This window comes from Pelobates fuscus, chromosome 5 (assembly GCF_036172605.1).
Source record: "Pelobates fuscus isolate aPelFus1 chromosome 5, aPelFus1.pri, whole genome shotgun sequence".
NCBI classification, from domain to species: domain Eukaryota; kingdom Metazoa; phylum Chordata; class Amphibia; order Anura; family Pelobatidae; genus Pelobates; species Pelobates fuscus.
The window spans coordinates 259,212,041-259,225,212 of record NC_086321.1 but is presented as its reverse complement, the minus strand read 5'-3'; the positions used below and the strand labels follow the sequence as shown (position 1 = coordinate 259,225,212).

Sequence of the window (13,172 nt, the reverse complement as noted above, 5' to 3'; positions counted from 1 at the left end):
TTGCCATTATAGCCCGCCCTGCCATCAGCCAGCCACTTAAACTTAGCTCGTCCGTGAGAGAGACCGCCCAGCCGTCAGCCAGCCCTGCCATCAGCCATTTTCTATAACACGTGGTAGTGGAGTGATAGAGAGAGGAGTTGTCTGTAAGGGACATTAAAAGGCTCTGTCAGGGGCACTGAAAGGCTCTGTCAGAGATTGAAGAAGACTTGCTTCTGTGTAAAACTTTGAAAACTCATACCACTGGTGAGAACATCTTTAACTGTATCCAGAAGTTCATGAACACACACAGTATAAATTGGGACAAATGTGTAGATGTGTGCAGTGATGGTGTCAAAGCAATGGTTGGGAAAGTGGCAGGCACTGTGACACGAATAAGAAATGTTGCAAAAAACAGCACCAGTTCTCACTGTGTTCTTCACAGACATGCACTGGTAGCTAAAAATATTTCAATCTCAACTGTGCTAGAGGAAATCGGTCCAGATTATGAATTTTATAAAAAGTCCACCATTACAGTCACGACCATTTAAAATTGTATGTGAAGATATGGGTAGTCAGCACTCTGCTCTGCTTTTGCATTCAGAAGTCCGTTGGCTATCACGAGGTAAAGTCCTTGTTAGAATGTTTGAATTGCGTCAAGAGGTATTTGTATATTTCCAGGATCATAAATTTGGATTATCTGATCGATTAACAAACACTCTGTGGTTATCCAAAGTAGAATATCTTGCAGACATATTCACAAAATGAAATGATGTATGTTTATAACTCCAAGGAAAAAAAACACAAGTATTTTTAATGCAAGAGATAAAATATTTTCACTGTCTCGTAAACTGCAGTTTTGGACCTCATCAGTTGAGCAAAACATTTTATAACTCTTTGCCAACACTTAAGAATTTTCTTGAAGAATCAGAAATTGAACTTGAAGACAAAATTCTCAATGAAATTGTAGATCATCTTTACAATTTAAATCACACCGATTAATTAGTATTTTCCATTCTTTAATTAAAACAATAATGACTGGGTTAGAAATCCATTCATAAAAGACAAGCCAGCCAACTGTTCTGATGTTTTGAGAATCTGATCGACATAACTTCTGACAGTCAACTAAGCAAAAAATGTAAAGAAGTTTCTCTTATTGCTTTTTGGGGTGATTTATGCAAAGAATACCCTGAATTGTCCAACCGGGCAATCAAAGTTCTGTTGCTATTCGCTAAGCACATACTTATGTGAAACTGGATTCTCGCTTTGGTCTGCAACAAAAACAAAGTATCGAAATCGACTTGACGGAACTGCAGACATGCGAATACAATTGTCAACAATTAAACCAGAAATAAAAAGAATTTGCCAGCAAAAGAGAACATTACACTCTGATCATTGAAAGGTTTGCGCTGGGCTGCGCTGCGCTACTCTACAGCACACATTTTTTTTCTTGGGGTTCCAAAGTTTTGCTATACCATGTCAGAGTGTTCCAAGGGAAAAATAATTGGGAAACCCTGTGTTAATGTATAGTGAGCGGGGATCCTTTCAATGTGTTATAGTGTTGTGGCTCCCAATTCCTTATTCCCTACAGTAAACGTGCCTCCTGTGAGGCTGGTGAATCAGGTGACCCTTTGGGTTTCGATCTGGTTAGCTCCAATGAAGGTCTTAGTTCCTATCCCCCCTTTCCAACCCTCCCTTTATGAGGACAGAGGTAAGAGCGGGAAGTTAAGGTGAGGGGGAGACAGTCCCCAGCTCCTTTGGACCAGCAACCCGAGCCCTCTATTTAAGTCAGGTTCTATTCCCAATTGTTGTACTCCCTGTCTCCCATGTCAGCATGCTTTGAAAATCAGGGCGGTAGACCTCTAGTAACCAGTGCATCCATATGTCCAGATACGTTTGTGGGCGACCCTGTGCATTAAACGTCAAGTCTTCCAGTCCACGCAGTTAGTCCATTTTCTCAAACCAGGTCGTTAGCAGAGGGGGTGTGTCAGTCTTTCAATACAAGTGTGCCCAGCTCTTTTCTAATAGATACTGCAACTGAAGGCGTCTGGACACTAATGTCTTTGTTGCACCAGAGGTACGTTACCTATTTAGCAAGCACCTTCTTCACATAGATACATAAAATGTGACGGCAGATAAGAACCATTCGGCCCATCTAGTCTGCCCAATATTTCAAAATACTTTTAATTAGTCCCTGGCCTTATCTTAAGTCTAGGATAGCCTTATGCCTATCCCATGCATGCTTAAACTCCTTCACTGTGTTAACCTCTACTACCTCAGCTGGAAGGCTATTCCATGCATCCACTACCCTCTCAGTAAAGTAATACTTCCTGATATTATTTTTAAACCTTTGCCCCTCCAATTTAAGATTATGTCCTCTTGTTGTGGTAGTTCTCCTTCTTTTAAATATAGTCTCCTCCTTTACTGTGTTGATTCCCTTTTATTTAAATGTTTCTATCATATCCCCCCTGTCTCGTCTTTCCCCCAAGCTATACATGTTAAGATCCTTTAACCTTTCCTGGTAAGTTTTATCCTGCAATCCATGAACCAGTTTAGTAGCCCTTCTCTGAACTCTTGATGTTGACAATTTAGCTAACTTCATTATTCCTGGAAATATTCAGAGATTGAAACTAATCAACAGAGAGCAGAAAGAGTAACACTAGCAGTGTTATAAGCTGGCCCGCAGAATAATTAAAAAAGGAAAACAAAAATTCATGTGACCAATCATCGTGAGGTTGATACATCCCCGACCCCACCCCCTCAAAAAAGTTTTTTATTATTATTTGCTCCTTTTAAAATATGTCTGCAACTGCAGCATGTAAAAACAGCACACTACCTGCTGAACACCAAAGACAGTGCTGCCCATTTTATAATCTCCCCTCACTCCTACTACTACAGAAAAATCACCCCCTACTGCCAAATATTGAACCTTGGGACCCAAATATTGTACTTTTCCATGGCTTTTACATGCTAACAATAAATCCTTACTCAAAGGTCTTCATAAACCAAAACAAATCCTAACCCTAAGGCAGTGGTGTAGATATCATCCCAATATTAATAACTTAAAAGATTAATTTTAGGCAGACATGCATCAGGCAATATCTGGGCTTACCAGTTGGTGATGCTTCAGGTAGGAGGAATCCAGGCATGTAGGCAGCCAAACAGTAAAGATGCTTGGAGAATCCAGTGCATCACTAAACTACCAAGGTACAACATATTCCAGTAACATTACATTGATAAAGCTGACTTTGGAATTTGGGTCTGTAGACAATGATAACTACATTGAAACTTTAAAAGGTACATTCCAGACAGTTTTTATTAAAGCACAAAAATGTCACTATGACTCTTGTGCATGCTAGTAAATGTGCAAAAGGAGGAATATGTTCTCCTTTTATATTACCTTATGTCTCTATAAAATTATTTTTGTTGGTTTCAGTAAACAGTTGTGTGTAAAGCTGTATGCGTAGACTTTTTAATTAGTAATGAATTAGAGTTGATCGTGCACGGATCCTATTAAATGTTCAACTCTAGGATTAAAAGTACCCAGTACAAGTGAACAGCAACATATTAAAGCAACTTGACTATCTCTGAGAAGTAATGAGATATCTGTTGCTATCAGTGCATGCTTTCAAATCCTTTTTCCACAACTCTATATTCAGTAATGACAAAGGTGAGCAGCAAGGGGGGCGCTGAGAAATAAAATAATCTGCCAAGTGTGCAATTATGTACGCAAAATCCATGCAAGTACAAGTGGTTGGTAACATATGTTTGTATTAGTGGTTAGTTATATATTTTGCTAATTAAAGGTCATATTATTATTAGAATCATTATTATTAATTTGGCATTCATGTAGCGCCGATGTATTCCACTGTGCTTTACAAGATTATAAGATTAGAGAATTTAGCAATAAATGAGACAATTACAAAATGTTACAGGAACAATAAGTTGATGAGCCTGATTGAAAGAGCTTACAATCTAGAGGAGGGCAGCGTGAGGGTTAGCAATCAAGCAACAGGGTGGGGAAAGTAGCACAATTGGAAGGTAGGAGTGGAGTGTGGCCCTTTAAAAGAGAGCGAGAGATAGATCTGTGAAATAAAAAAATAAAAAAAGATTCTGCGAGGCCATAGCAGGTATAGGCATAATGCTGGCAACGCATCATGGGAGGTGTAGTCCAAAATATCTGGAGTGCCGAAGGTTGCCTATACCCATAGGCGATTCTGAAGTTTTAAGGGACTTTAATTAATGACTACTTGAGAGTCTGATAAGAGTAGGCAGGCTGTTCCAAAGGAGTTCAGATGTCCATAAGAAGTTCTTCAAGCGTGAGTTAGCAGTAAGGGTGCAAGCAGCGGACACGAGACGGTCAATGGCAGAACAGAGAGAGCGAAAAAAGGCATAAATAGAAATCTGTAAAGAAATGTAGCGGGTGGGTAGAGTAGTTGAGAGCTTTATAGGTAAGGGATAGTGTTTTTAATTTAATCCTGTAGGATAAAGGAAGCCAATATAAGGATTGACAGAAGGGTGAGATTTGAGAAGAGCATAGGGACAGAAAAATCAGCCTGGTGGCAACTTCCCTTATGGAGTGTAGTGCAGTATTACGGTTTCTGGGGAGATCAAGTATTAGGAGAGAATTACAGTAATCAATGCGAGAGATTACAAGAGAAGGAACAAGCTTTTTACAAGAGGTCATATAGGAGTGGTAAGTTACACAAGCATGATTAATTAGGTGAGTGGTTAGTTATGCATGTTTTTGTAAGAGATTAGGTTCACATGTGACCATGTTTTCAATGGTTAAATTAGCTCTGTTATAAAAATACAATATTTAACAAATACACATTGACTGTTGAAATCCAACTGAAATTACAATGCCATAAAAAGATATTAAAAGACAAAGTAGGATTTACTTTATCTTATGGTCATGTCTGCGGTTGACAAAACAGATTGTGACAAAAGAGAGTTTCTGCCTTCAACTTTTGTTAATTCCCATCAGCCATGGCTAGTCACATCTGTGGGAAAAGACTTTCACTCTAGCATCGATAAGTTTTATAAAGTACCATGGGGTCTCATGAGGTCATGCTTAGACCTCTGCATGTGCAAGAGTACAACAGAGACAAGGGAGGATGTATCTTTAGGAGCAGAGGGCTGAACCTAACTGAAAGAGCTTCTGGCCGCGCTCGCATTAGGATCTCCCCATAGGAATGCTTTCCTAGGGATTCCGGCGACGCTGGAAGTCCTCATGCATAGCGTAAGGACGTCCAGCGTCGTTTGGACAACCAAAAGTAGTCTAAGAACCCGGAAGTCTCTATAGTCTCTGCTAGACAGCCACTAGAGGAGGACTTAACCCTGCAATGTAATTATTGGAGTTTATAAAAAATAATTACATGCTCAGGGTTAAGGTTGATTGGTGTTGGCACCCAGACCACTTCAATGGGCTGAAGTGGTCTGGGTGCCTACAGTATCGCTTTAACTTAGTCAGATGGAAGACATAGAAAGTCGGTTTCTGAATCAAACTGGGTAAGGAAATTATTGCTTGCTCAGCAAGAGATATGTTTGCAGGCTAGAAGTAAAAATGGAACAAAGTTCACGGCCAGAGTTCATTCTTCTAAAGAGGAATTTGGGGAGTGTATGTGGGGTGAGGGGTGGGTAAATATGAATATTTGACTACAGAACCAATTGAAAATCACATGATGTGTTTTTAAGAAAAACACACACAAAGTAAAATACAAATGTCAAGAAACAGTAGTAATGCATTTACCTTTCTATAGACACTATGGGCTTATTTACTAAACCTTTGCAGTGAACAATAGCTGAAAACAAAAAAAAAGAAAATGTTCAATTCAAAACTCACAATTTGGTTTAACCAAGTCACTGAACATGCTAATATTTATGATTATACTGTGATAATTTCCACTTAACCATTCAGTTTCAAATGAGTGAAACAAAGACAAAAACTAAAATATGAATATCAGATCTTTTGGAAAACAGCACCTCTTAAAAGATAAACAATAAAACCATGTCATTAGTGACTCAGCAAAAAAAAAAAAAAAAAAAAATTTCAGCTAGATCCTTAAAGAAACACAGAGGCAGGCACAGCTTTGCAATAGCATAACAGGTGAACTTCTAGGTTACCCATTCAAACTCATTAGTGGGAAGGTCTCAGTTGCAATTAAATAAAATGGAAATATCTTGCACAACAATTCAAAACATTAGTATTTCGTTTTTTGCACATACATACGGAATTCTAATGGTGACTGTTGTGTGTGTTCTACTACTAGATGAAAGACCCCCCTATTAGGAATCTGCGGCATCTCCTAATTACAGCTAATACATGTGTCAGGTGTTTGGGGAACTTTTAGGGTTAAACAAGAGATATGACCTAATCTTCATACGCCTCTTTACTTACTTCTCAGCAGGGTTGCCATCAGGGCATACACCTGCAAGGGTTACGGGCTGCCTGAGTCCCATATAGCAAATGTATAATCTGTATAATTAGGGATGCTAAATGATGTAAAAACACATATCATTACACAAATTGATGGGCAACATACAGAAGGTGCTGCCCAGTAGTATGTAGAATTCCCATGCTGCAGGTAGTAAAATCAGATGACAAATAAATCAGGAATCCTGCAGCTTATACATTATCTAATATTACTCATAATACAGGGCAGAATCAACACAATGGAATTTTGTTTGTGCCAGAAAACCTGGTAGGATATGGCAACTCTATGTATTACACAATAATATATATATATATATATATATATATATATATATATATATATATATACAGCCCGGCGCTGGAGAAAGGTAAGAATTTAACCCCTTGCTGGCTCTGTTTCCTCGTCCTTGGTTTGACATCAGTAATAAGGGGGGGGGGGAGAAATCTAATGCGCATGCGTGGCAAGCACTGCACATTAGGCCTTCCCCATAAGAAAACATGAAATCAATGCTTTCCTAAGGAGGATTTGAAGACGCTGGATATCCTCAGCATGAGGACGTCCAGCGTCGTTTTGCAGAGTTAAACTCTGTGTAAATGAAGAAAGCGGCCCATTGCAGTTTCTTTGAACTTGGGAACTTTTCAAGAGGGAAAAAAAATGTCAAAATGATAATGTGGAATTTTAAATTATACATCGCACCAGGAAAATATATATAGATCTCCCTCTCTGGCCCGCTAGCAGTGTAATCCTGCAGCCGGCAGCAAGGAGAGAGGACCTGTGGGAGCTCTAACATGCAGTTCTGCCAGGTTCACCTCTCGCGAGCTAGAAGCGTTGCAGCGGTTACCATGGCAACACGCTGAATCTCGCTACCGTGTTCTCTAGCAGCTCCTGAGGCTGCTAGAGTTCACTCTCACCACTGGTACCACAAGGTCTTCCCCACCGGCCACCAGGGATTAGTACTGTCCCCCATCCCAGGCAAAGGTAAACAGGGAGGGGGAATATGAAAATTATTATTTTTAATTTAAAAAAATTATTATATATTCATGAATTTGCCCTCCTACCCCCACAGACCTCACAACACACAACAACTTCCCCCATACACACACTGCTCTCCCCCCATAACTACAAACTGTACCCCTCACACTCTGTACCCCTCATACAAGCTGCCCCACATACACACACTACTGCCCCTATACCCGTCTACAGCGTCTATCCCAGCATACCCCAGGTAAGTTATCAAACTGTTAAGTGCACAAAGTGCTGTAGTGGTTATTGCGCCTGGATTGTTTATTTAAATAATCTACCAGTGCCCCTCCCGAGATTAGGTTTTGGATCTCGCTTGAACGGCAAGCATTGTACATATACACAACCTAGAATTTATTTTTACTTGGGGCGCCTTGGAAAATATTTAAATATTAAAGGACCACTCTAGTGCCAGGAAAACATACTCGTTTTCCTGGCACTAGAGTGCCCTGAGGGTGCCCCCACCCTCAGGGACCCCCTCCCGCCCGGCTCTGGAAAGGGGAAAGGGGTAAAAACTTACCTTTTTCCAGAGGTGGGCGGAGAGCTCTCCTCCTCCGATCCTCCTCTTCTCCTCCCCGTCGGATGAATGCGCATCGCGCGGCAAGAGCTGCGCGTGCATTCAGCCGGTCACATAGGAAAGCATTCAGAATGCTTTCCTATGGACGCTTGTGTGCTCTCACTGTGATTTTCACAGTGAGAATCACGCAAGCGCCTCTAGCGGCTGTCAGTGAGACAGCCACTAGAGGATTAGGGGGAAGGCTTAACCCATTCACAAACATAGCAGTTTCTCTGAAACTGCTATGTTTATGAAAAAATGGGTTAACCCTAGAAGGACCTGGCACCCAGACCACTTCATTAAGCTGAAGTGGTCTGGGTGCCTAGAGTGGTCCTTTAAGGGCGCCTTGAACCTAAAAATTTTGAGAACCACAGAGTTAAACAATTAAATGTCAGTTTATTCACCTATTTCTATGCATTTATAAAGTCTCCAATAATAATGGTGGATATCTGAGCATTGACAAGCAAATAAAACAAATTACAGGGTTACTAAAACCACCATGACAACTTCTGCTTTTTGAAGTGGTCATGATGGTCATGATGATTCTGCTTTAAACGCTGCACATCCAGAGATATTGTTTATTGTGTGCTGAGGGCAAGAAATACCCACATATCACAGATTGCTATGTTTAGAGTGGGTTTATTATTCTCCATGAAAATGTGTAAATAAAACATACAGTGCTGTACACACACGGTTAAAAATTTTATAAGCTACACACACACACATTAATACCAAGAGCTACACAAACGAATCATGAGGCTGTTACTCAATATATGAACAGTCAAGAGACTTAGTTCTTCAAATATTAGAATAGGGACGACGTGTGATCTTAATTAATTTTACTACGGTAGGATTGTTGGTACCAGACGTGGTGGTTTCAGGATCTTTGAAACATCTGACTTGCAGGGACTATTCACATACTGTTTCCTCTAGGATTTACAAAGAATAGTGGTATAAATAATGTAGTGATAAGGAACACCTATTTAAAAGGAACACTTCAGCCAGTTAAATCACTTAAAGGAACACTATAGTCACATGAGCAATTACAGCTTATTATGGCGAGTATAGTAAGTTCCTGCAGGCTTTTTGCTGTAAACATTGCCTTTACACAAAAAAAACGTGTTTCTTTAAAATTACAAAAAAAAAAAAAATCTAAAAGTTCTTATTTGCAGCCTCCCTGTTGACAATCAGACAGATGGGAGGGTTTGCTGTCTCTCTTGTTTTGAACACTTGCTTAAAATATAAAGCAATGTTTTTTGCCGAGTAGCACTGAAACAAACAATGTAGGTCCCTAAAACTTTATTGGGGTGTTCCTTTAAAGGGATATTGTAGGCACTTTAACAGTTTAATGTTTTTTGAAGTTGTTATAGTGCCTGCTGTGACTGCCTTGCCTCCTCCACCCCTTCCCCAAAAACACTTTAGTTCACTAATAAGTGCTTGGAAGCACAGCTTAGAGCCTTGCCTCTAAGCCCTCTGGGTAGGAGAGACCCGGGAATCTTACTGTCAGGTTCTCATTACGCAACACATTGTGACGTCACGGGCATGGGATGAAGCAACCCAGGAGAAGGTCGCTGCAGCGCTGAGGGAGACACGGCGCTAAAGAAAAGGCAAGTTGTTTTTTTTTTTGTTTGTTTTTTTACACAGGAACCTAATTGATTAGAGGCATCAGGGCAGTAGTGTTAGGAATACGGATATGTATTCTTAAAGTTACAGTGTTCATTTAATGAATGTACAGAGGAAATATTTGTTCAAGATAAAAAAAAGGCAATGAAAACACAGATGATGACAGACACACACACACACAAAAAAAAGTTTTAACTGACAAGCAGTTTAGCTGAATCAGCAGAAGATCATGGCAGCTTCCACTATGGTCAGCTAAAAACAACAGGATGAAACTACTGCAGACATCTGGTTACCAAGACTGGAAAGTTGAAGTTTGGAAAAATGTTACCTGTTCTAAAAACTATGGTTCCGTGAGAATAAAACTGGGTTTCCGCAGCGATTTGCCCGTCGGGTGGCCCAAGCATTTATACCCGATGGGTATTGTTAAACAGAGGTCCGGTCAGGTGCCATGGGCCTCTAAGACCGCAACCGGACCCCTGTTGTATGTGATGCTGGAAGAAAGTGACAGCACTTCTTCCCAGACAGAACGTGCCGCCTGAAGGGAGAGCGGGAGCGTAGCAGGGAGTAAGTAGCTACCGACTTGGCACACCACCCTCAGCCAGCAGCACTGAAGGAAGAAACAAGGTAAGCAAAACATACGTGTCAGTGTGTGTATATTTGTGTGTGTATGTGCCAGTTTGTGTATCTATGTGTCACTGTGTGTGTATATATGGGTGTCAGTGTATCTGTCAGTGTGTGTGTATGTACCAGTGTGTGTGTATATCTGTGTGTGTCAGATAAATACACACACTGGCACATACAAACACAGATACACACACTTTGACACACAGACACACAAACACACACACCTAAAGCAAAAGAAACCTTCACTGTGTGGTATGTGTACCCACCCCAGTGAACAAACGGCGGAGCCCTAAAAATTTTATCACTTACCCTCACTATATGGGTGAGGTATAGGGTCCTATAATGAAAAATACTAATATAGAGTAGTATGTCCAGTAGAGTACATACAAAAATATCTTATTGTTAGTGCACTCACATTTAACTGCAATACAAAAAATAGAAGAGTGAATCTAGTGCAGTGTGTCAATATAATAAAAGTGCAAATATATGAGGTTGCAAACTGCTCAGCTTGTTCAGAGCCTAATATACTTGGCTCTGAGTTTGTAGACTTTTGTGTCTATAAAGGGGACACAAACACCCTTCTGTAGAGTCTCCAAGGAGGAAAAAATAAACAAATTTATGTACATCAACTTTCCTCTGAGGGAATTAGGGAAAATATTGAATGTAAAAGTAGAAGAAGAAGAAGAAAAAAAAAAAAAAAAAAAAAGAAAGAAAGAAAGGAGCATATCAATAAAGATACAGTAGTAAGTATCTGAACAATTGATAAATCATTGATACTTTAAAATGGCTTTACTTATTGTTCTTCTAAACAAAGAAGAAAAACATAACTTTAAATAGTTAGCATTTTACAGTCACATTTCATAAAAAAAAGTCTGAACTACTTAACGGTGATACATTTAAAAGACTACATTACCGTTTGTTCTATTTTGTGTGAATGTGAGGGATATTCACATATAGGTGGTAGCAGCTCACTAATACAATAGCTGGGAATTTATAGTCTAAGCCCACATTGCACAACTTACTATTTTTGAACATAAACACACACATACTGGAACATACAAACACAGATACACATACCTTGACACACAGATAGATACATACACACACACACACAGATACACACTGTGTTAAGGTGAGTATATATATATATATATATATATATATGTATGTGTGTGTCAGACACACACACACACACACACACACAGATACACACACCTTGACACACAGACACATCCCAGCACATTCAAAAAAAAGTTTTATGCAACGGCGCAAAAGGGAGGGGAGTTACGTGAGGTTGATACACTATGTCAAAGGGTTCCACAGGAAAAATTAATTGGGAACCCCTGCTCTATATAATCTATACAACAAAGAATTCAGTCTGTTTCAGGAGAAAAACTGTGGAGAGGTGAAGCTAAAATAGTGTTGATTAAGATTGTTTTCCTTCTTCTCTAAGGCTCGGGCGGTAGGTTCAATTTGAATATCATATAAAATATATTTTGCAATCTCGTTACAGTTTTTACAAACAAGTCAGTTACACTAATCAGCTACAGTGCCAGATATATTAGGTCCAAATAGATCCAAGAGAATAACCATATTGGTTGTGGTTTAAAAAAAAAATTATATAATGGCCCATAATCAAAGGTTACACTTACCAAACTGAATCCTGGCAATGTAAAATGTGAGCCAACACTTGGGTGTCATAGACCTCATACAAGATTTTTTACATTGTCAGCACTTAGTAAATAGTCCCCAATAACAAAGGATAATGCAACAGTGTATCCAGGGTTTCAAATGGTTAAAGTTTTGAAGATGTTTAATCTAAAAAATATCATAACATCATTAGTCTAGCGGTGGCTTACTTGTGCATATATATTTTGTATTTATACTGTACAACACAGGTTTCTGGTGATTATCTCCTCCAGGATCTGTGGTTGTCATGGCATGTCGTTGCATGGCTAAAAAAGGACTTTAGCCTAAAAACGATTTCTCACACTAAAATCAAACCACTATTACCTGGCATTTATGAAAAATAACCATGTCTTTCTCCAGTCTCCCTATCTGAATACGGTCTGCAGTACTGCTTCCCCCAGATCTACGTTTAAGAAGGAACACATAGGTCTCCCTCACTCTGACAGCTCTGCAAGGCCTCACACACAAGCACAACACATTAACCCCTTACAACGGTTACATTACATTCTAGAACACATGTAGGGCGAGGGGATATGGATACTCACACAAGACAGCTAAGCCTGCTGTTCAACCACTCTCATCAGGGCTAAAAAAACACGAATGACAAACAAATGTGGGTGGGTGAAGACAGCCCTGCGACTTGTCCTAAAGCCGGCCAGGACTGTATCAGTTAGACTTTGACAAGTCACTGTGTAAAGATCGATCCACCCTCTGGATGTACACGCCTCCCACAGGCCATGACAGAGGACTGGATCAGACACACTCAGCAGAGGAGAAAAGAGGGAGGGGAATAGAGACAGTAGATTATTCCAAGTGCTAAATCCCCAACCCAAGGCGGTCCTACAGTCAAACACATGTCAAGGTTTATTCACTAAACTCAGAATTGCATGACATTAAAATCTGAATTTCAAAATCAAAGCAATACTAGCTGATCTGGAAAAAGTCTCAAATTAAGATTTGTTTCCAGTGTCACTACCTAAAATTCGAAATTCACTTAAGATGCCGTACAATCAAAGGGTTACTCCAACTGTCCTGACCCATTCTGCTTTTTTAAGTGGTCATGGTGATAAGAGTATGTATGTGCAGTGTTTCAGCTTGTTTTGTTTCCTATTGTACAGCATTGCAGAATATGTTGGTGCTGCATAAATAATTGTAATTGCTAGAAGCTTCTGTTAGCTATTGAGAGCTAAGCCCTGCTCTGCTCATAAACCCGGCTAATTGTAAACCATTAGCAAACACTCTGACAA

At 39.8% G+C, this 13,172-nt stretch overlaps 1 protein-coding gene across 2 annotated transcripts in view; it reads right to left on the bottom strand.

Annotated features, from left to right (window-relative positions):
• ACO1 (aconitase 1) overlaps nt 1–12,629 on the bottom strand; it is a 51,739-nt gene extending 39,110 nt beyond the window's left edge. For both annotated transcript variants that reach the window (XM_063455251.1, XM_063455252.1), the window contains exon 1: nt 12,471–12,629. The gene's annotated coding sequence lies outside the window, so the exon portion shown is untranslated. The remainder of the gene's footprint in view (nt 1–12,470) is intronic.
• Nucleotides 12,630–13,172: the final 543 nt, after the last annotated feature.